Source organism: Schistocerca gregaria, chromosome X (genome assembly GCF_023897955.1).
Source record: "Schistocerca gregaria isolate iqSchGreg1 chromosome X, iqSchGreg1.2, whole genome shotgun sequence".
Taxonomy (NCBI): Eukaryota; Metazoa; Arthropoda; class Insecta; order Orthoptera; family Acrididae; genus Schistocerca; species Schistocerca gregaria.
Window position 1 is genome coordinate 402,315,852 of NC_064931.1, and position 6,377 is coordinate 402,322,228.

The 6,377-nt window shown below is 35.0% G+C and overlaps 1 long non-coding RNA gene across 3 annotated transcripts in view; it reads left to right on the forward strand.

Moving 5' to 3' along the window:
* The window catches only part of LOC126297379 (uncharacterized), an 85,156-nt gene extending 81,444 nt beyond the window's left edge, over positions 1-3,712 (forward strand). Inside the window, exon 3 of one of the 3 annotated variants that reach the window (XR_007552508.1) lies at positions 3,007-3,582. This is a non-coding gene — a long non-coding RNA (uncharacterized LOC126297379). Of the gene's footprint in view, positions 1-3,006 lie in introns of all 3 variants that reach the window. The other 2 variants (XR_007552510.1, XR_007552509.1) reach the window with 2 other exon arrangements.
* Positions 3,713-6,377: the final 2,665 nt, after the last annotated feature.

Genomic DNA, 6,377 nt, shown 5'->3' on the forward strand with positions numbered 1-6,377 from the left:
CCCCCCGCTTCGTACCAAACAGGTTCTCCTTATATTTGCCTTTAATAGCACTAACGGTCTGCCCTATGTAAGAGCTAGGGCAATATTTGCTGATGATCTCATAGACGCCTGAATTTGTGGAATGATATTTTTCAGTTTTTCAGGCATGTACTAATTTTTTCTTAAAACTGTTGTTAGCAGAGAACGTGACTTTACCACCGCATTTTCTAGTCAGAAGCCGGCCAGTCCTGTAGGACAAAATACCTAAAACTAGTATCGGAATGATCTCGCTATTTCCCTGTTCGTTGCTCTTCAGTTTGTTGTCACCTAGTGTTGAATAGTTTTTGTTTGCCCTTTTGTTTCTAGGTATCTTGTCGACTACGTCTTGTTTATAACCTTTATTACTAGCATTAGTCTTAATGAAATTAATTTCGTCCTGAAAATCGTATGGGGAAAGTGGTATTGTTGAAGCACGATTTATTGCTGAATGGAGAAACGTAACTTTATGAGCCTGTGGGTGGGAAGAATCTGAAGGAATAATATTATCAGAGTAGGTTATCTCACGCTGAATATTAAAAGTGGCACTGCTGTCCTATGTGCGTTATTTTAGATCGAGGAAATGTAGGTCACCGTTCTCATTTTGAATTTCTTTTGTCAGTTTAATTTTCTCGTGGAAGCCGTTGAAGGTGTTAAATAATAAATCTAGTTCTTGGACAGTTCCATCAAATGGAAAAATTTAGTCGTCTACATAACGCTCATAAAACCGCATTTTACTCATTAATTCTGACTTGGCTTCTTTAAAACAATCTGTAAGGGAGTTAATGAAAATGTCAGTTAGGATGCCAACTAAGGGACTACCCATCGCAAGGCCAAAGGACTGAACATACAGTTTACCGTTAAAAGTAAAATAATTGTATTTGAGCACTACCTTTAACATCATCAGTTCTGTAATTTGCATCTAAGTTAACTTTTTATGCAGTGATAGGTTCTTTTCAAAGATTTCGCGTGCCACGTCAATCGGAATATTCGTGTAAAGACTCGTAATATCAAAGGACAACAATCTAGTATTAAGTGTGCATTTGAATGTTTTTATTTTACTAATCAGTTCTTGCTCATTTTTAACGTAAAAATTACTGTGAAAAGTAAAATATTTCTTGAGTTTGCCGTATAAATGTCTAGCTAACTTGGGGTGCACACTCCCTATGCTATTTACGATCGGGCGCATCGGATACTGATTCTCGTGAAGCTTGAATTGGTTTCTTAAACTGGGACGCTTTGAATTCGTGCCACTAACCACTGTTTCTGAAATTTCCCGAACAAATTTGCTGTATTATTTAAACAGTTCCGAATTTGTTTCTGCAGGGTAACGGTAGGATCTGTGCTAATTTCGGTGATACAATTTTCCTCAAAAACTTGTACCGTTTTGTCTACATACTCATTTTATAGGCAACGACAACTGTATTACCTTTATCAGTCTTATTTATTACAGGTTCTTAATTTTCAATTAATTAATGTTATGAAACACTTTTGATTCTTTAGTGCAAATGCTACTCATAGCTGCCTGCGATTTCTTTTTCTAGGATGATGATACATACATGAGGTATCCTAACTTGTTGGGCCTTATGTACTGTAGCACTGTCTAGACCAATTACGGTCAACCATAAAAATATATATTACAGTAGATTCACCAAGCTGATTGTCTACATTGTACTTTAAACCTTTTTAAAATATAAAATTAGGTCTTCTTCCTCCGCAACCTTAATTTTGGTTTTACTTCATGCTCTTTCAAAAAATTGATGCTACGTTATTTACTGTAACGTTATTATTATTTATCGGTGTCTTGTTCTTAATTTTTGTCAATTTCTTTTCGTGTTTAATTTCCATTTCACATTTAAGATTATACAACGTATCGTTGATATCGTTCCATGTAACAACAATTTGAAATTATTTTTTTTAAAGCTTTAGTTGAAACCAGATATAAATTTTAAGCTTCTACATTCAGTCTACCTTTCTTCTTGTACAGCTCTACTGTTCAGTCAGCTAAAACTTGTTGCACTAATTTCTTCTAAATTGAAGGCCGTTTTCTCACACTGCTTAATGTTAGTGAAAGCTTTCACATAGTCTGGCATCAAGTTAAACTTTTTACATTGCCTATTAAAATCAAAGGCCATACTTGTTTTCAAGAATTTAAAATTAAATGTCCATATATTTGGTGAGAGTCTTAGATACCTGGGCAAACACATATTTCAAAATCTTAAATATGGCTGCAAATCAGTAACTGTATAAATCTGTAAAGGTTGAAGAAACCAGTCAACCAGTTGAAAAACAAAGGTTTATTAGCCCTTAACCTAGGTTTCGATATTTGTAAAAATATCTTCCGCAGGAGGAGTGGGCCCTAGGAAAATATATAACTAGTTACAAAATTTATTTTTATTGGCCTTTTATTTGGCAGGATGTACACTTACATTACGCAAATATTTTATTCTGTGACTCCTGTTACAATTTTATATAATTCTATGTTGACAAGATACTCTGCCAGTGGGCATTTATTCTGAAGTACGCTAAATATAATAGGGGTGCTATCTAAAGCCATGGCAAGTGATAATTCTTGTTTTTATGTCAGTTTTATATGTGACAAGAGCTGCTCGTCTTCAGCTAATATAATGTACCACCATTTGATGTAACAAGACCCACTCCTTCTGAAGAAGATATTTATAGAAATATCGAAACTTAGGTAAGGGATAATAAACCCTTGTTTTGGCAGGTTGGCTGATTTTTTTTTCCCCAACCTCATAAGATTTATACAGTTGCTGACCCGCAGCCATGTTTAAGATTTTGAACTTTCACTCACTTTCACGTGAATAACACTACATGTAGTTGGCGTACACACATTCCTTCCCAGGACGTAACGGGCTGGCGACAGGAAGGACGTCTTTGACGAAATTGTATACAACAGTGTGACGTTCTCATAAAACAGCACTACATTAGAAAATGATTCTTTTTAACCCATATTTCTTATCTTCACAGATTAATTCATCGTGATCTATTAGGAGAGAGCGTACAGGCTGGTTCTTGCCAGAGAGCGGCACACGGCAGCGGCAAGCATTTCCCGTTGGCCTCGCTTTTTCTGTGGTGATGCGGGGTCACAGAATTGGAGTTTCTACCTAGAACTACACCACCTGGACTACAGGCCTGCGCGCATACTTGTGACGTCACATACTGATGACCGCTCTGTAGCAGCGTTCCTCTTCTACATAGCCTTGTAAAGAAAGTATGGGTATTTATATCATTGCATAAAGTAACTGAACAAAACTGCCCTATATTATATGAGCATGTAAAATTGTTTTGACGATTTACCTTAAATGCCCATTTCTAGGCTTGAAGACAACTTGTAATTTTTAGTTATGTTTTTTGTCTAAAGAACTAATTTGTAATATGCAACAACAAGCAGACTTTTTCGGTTTTAAATAAAGCAGCTGGAGCTCCTACAGAGTATAATAATTTGTTTCCCTGGTTATTGTCATAAATTTTCCTCTCCACTTCAAAATTTACTGAACTCTCACGAAACTCAAATCATTCGATGGAATGGAGCACCTCTTGATATAATGTTTAATAAATCAAAAAACATGAAAAATATTTTATTTCCCTGTTTCTCCAGAACTTTAGGGGCCTTAAACATGGAAAGATTGTTTCACCTATATTCTCGACTGAAGTTAGTGTCAGAGTACTATTAATTTAATCGAAGTGTACTTACCTCAAAATTCTGCTTTCCATACTGCTTAATCTGTAGGACACTACATTCATTAAGGCAAATTTCTGAGGTAATTTATTTAAATTCGAAATTATTTCCGAACAGCCATAATTGTGAAACTGGACAAAATGATTCTTTAGCTCTTTCAAATAAAAGTGCTGGAAGCTCAGTCTGCTAGGAATGAAACGGAATACTAAACATTTTCCAGCCACAGAGTGACCAGAAATTTATTCTTAAATACGGAAAAGTTGTATGCAATATGAATCAGTAAACCATTATAAAAATTCTGACAGATACATCACACACATATAGCAACACAGTAAAAGATACTCAGATGTTTCTCTCGCTGTAGAAGCAAAGCTGTTTCCTTTCATCAGAACGTAATTAAAATGAAGACAAAACATTTTATTTCTTGATTACTAGAAACACAAATCTGGTTTAAAATTACTTGACATACATCAAACACAATCTAACTTACCCAAAATATACACTGGTACTGGAAGTGGGAATGTCAGATTCAGATATGAGCACACAATGTATATACTGACAGGCAAGTTACATGGAAGACTTGACACACATTTCGTTGTTAGGCTCACTGCTAGTTGAAGGAAGTTGTGCACAAAATACAATTCACACTTCATTGAAATAAAACTGTGCTTACTCTAACTTTGTCAAACACCTTAATGAAACATATTTGGACTTTTTCAGCAAACATAAGCGAGATACATAGGAAAGATAGGCTTCTCATATAACAATAGGTAACTGATTTGTACATCATCTGAAAGTCATAGAAATTGAACAAAGAATCCAAAAGGAATAATAGCATCACATTACCATAGATATAATATAAAGAAAGGTGAGGTGGTTATATAGCTTACATAGAAAGTGGAAAAAAATTGCAGGCCACTGTCATTATTGAGTACTTCAATTAAGTTATTTTGCACCTGACAGTTTCAGGGGCCCTCATTTAATTTTTTTTAAAAACTTCACCAGACAATTAGAGTACTAATAATACTTAGTAAAAGTAACCAGGAAGTCGCTATAAGTGCATATTCAATATTAATTTCATGTAGGACAGTGCTGACTCTGCTGAAAGTAGTGATTAATTGCACAACTGCATGAATTTGGTTTCTTCCTCACAGTAGTATTCCCAACTAAGAAATGAGGACAGAGTCCAACAGTGATTGAGAATTCATTTCTAAATCTGTTTTCCATGAAACACATGTGAACTCTATAGTAAATGGCTTGTTTGGTGACTCATTCTCACCATCCAGAGAGAATTGCTTATATCAACAATGGGAAGAAGTTTGCCAAGGACACACAGCAAATGAGAAATTTATCACAAAAATGCTATGAATCTAGTTTACCTTTAAATAGCCCAGAAATAATTAAAGTGGAAGCAGAGAAAAAGTTTCTAGAATACTTTCATTAAAAAGCCTAAGATGTTCCTGGCAGATACAAGGCACTTATTTACTCACAACAACCTAAAAGGATACTGTACTAGCTGTCCCATATTTTATCAGAATATTTGGACACAGATTTGTAGCTTCTAGTTTACACTAATGCTAATCTTAAGTAGTTTGTAATTGTGCCAATGAATAGATGAATGATAATGTGAAAGGTTACATAAATGATTGACAAAAACTTAGTAGACACAAATAGCAACTGGATATCAGATATCACAAAAGCAGGTGTTATGGCTTTTTGTTCTTCACAACTACTACTTTCTTCTGTCATTATTTCTGTTGTTTGTGTACTTTACAGGAATAGCATACAGTGGCTCCATCTTTCTGTTAATGTATGTTTTGACTTGTTTGGCAGATTAAGATTTACTGAACCTGATGTATCAATGAGTGAATAAGTAAAATAGCAATAAACACACAGAAAATTACTTATGAAACACAGCATTACAAGAAAACCAATAAGAAACCCCCTTCCTCCCCAAATCCATTCTCATCACAGCTAGCTTTATAGCAGCTGTAGCTGTCTGTCATTTCTGACAACAGAGCACTGGTTGTGGAATATTATGAAAAAACTCTTTTTTAGTGTTTTCAGCTTTCCCTTCCCCACCTTTTGACTAGATATACTCTGTTAATTTTTTTATTGCATTAGTTTCCCAACAATGAATTTGTTGCAATGCATATAATCATTTTGAGAATGTTTTCAGTCATATGGCTTCCACATAAATCAAACTGCTCCACATTTGAAGAAAAATTTTGTACTATCAGACTGATCACCTGTAGCCTTTGGTTTTGTTTATGCAGGAATCGTTTTTCATTTTCAGGACAAAGAAGCTTAGAAATAGTGATATAACTGTATGTGACAGCATTAACAGCAAATGAGCATGGGTAGAGTAGACCTCCTTGATGGCTCTGAGCACTATTGGACTTAACTTCTAAGGTAATCAGGCCCCAAACCTCCTTGATCAAAATTTCTTATAAGCTGAAAGACCTCCCCATAATGCATGACTGTTTGAAAAACCAAACTCTCCTTGCAAACATCACACTTCAATTTGACTGTGTATGCACAGTAGCCTGCTAATTCCTGTAATGTCAGAGACCATTACACAGAAAGAAGCAAAATTGTGTGAAAATGTTGTATTTTGTGCATAGTATTACATCCATGGTTCTAAACCATAAAAATGATT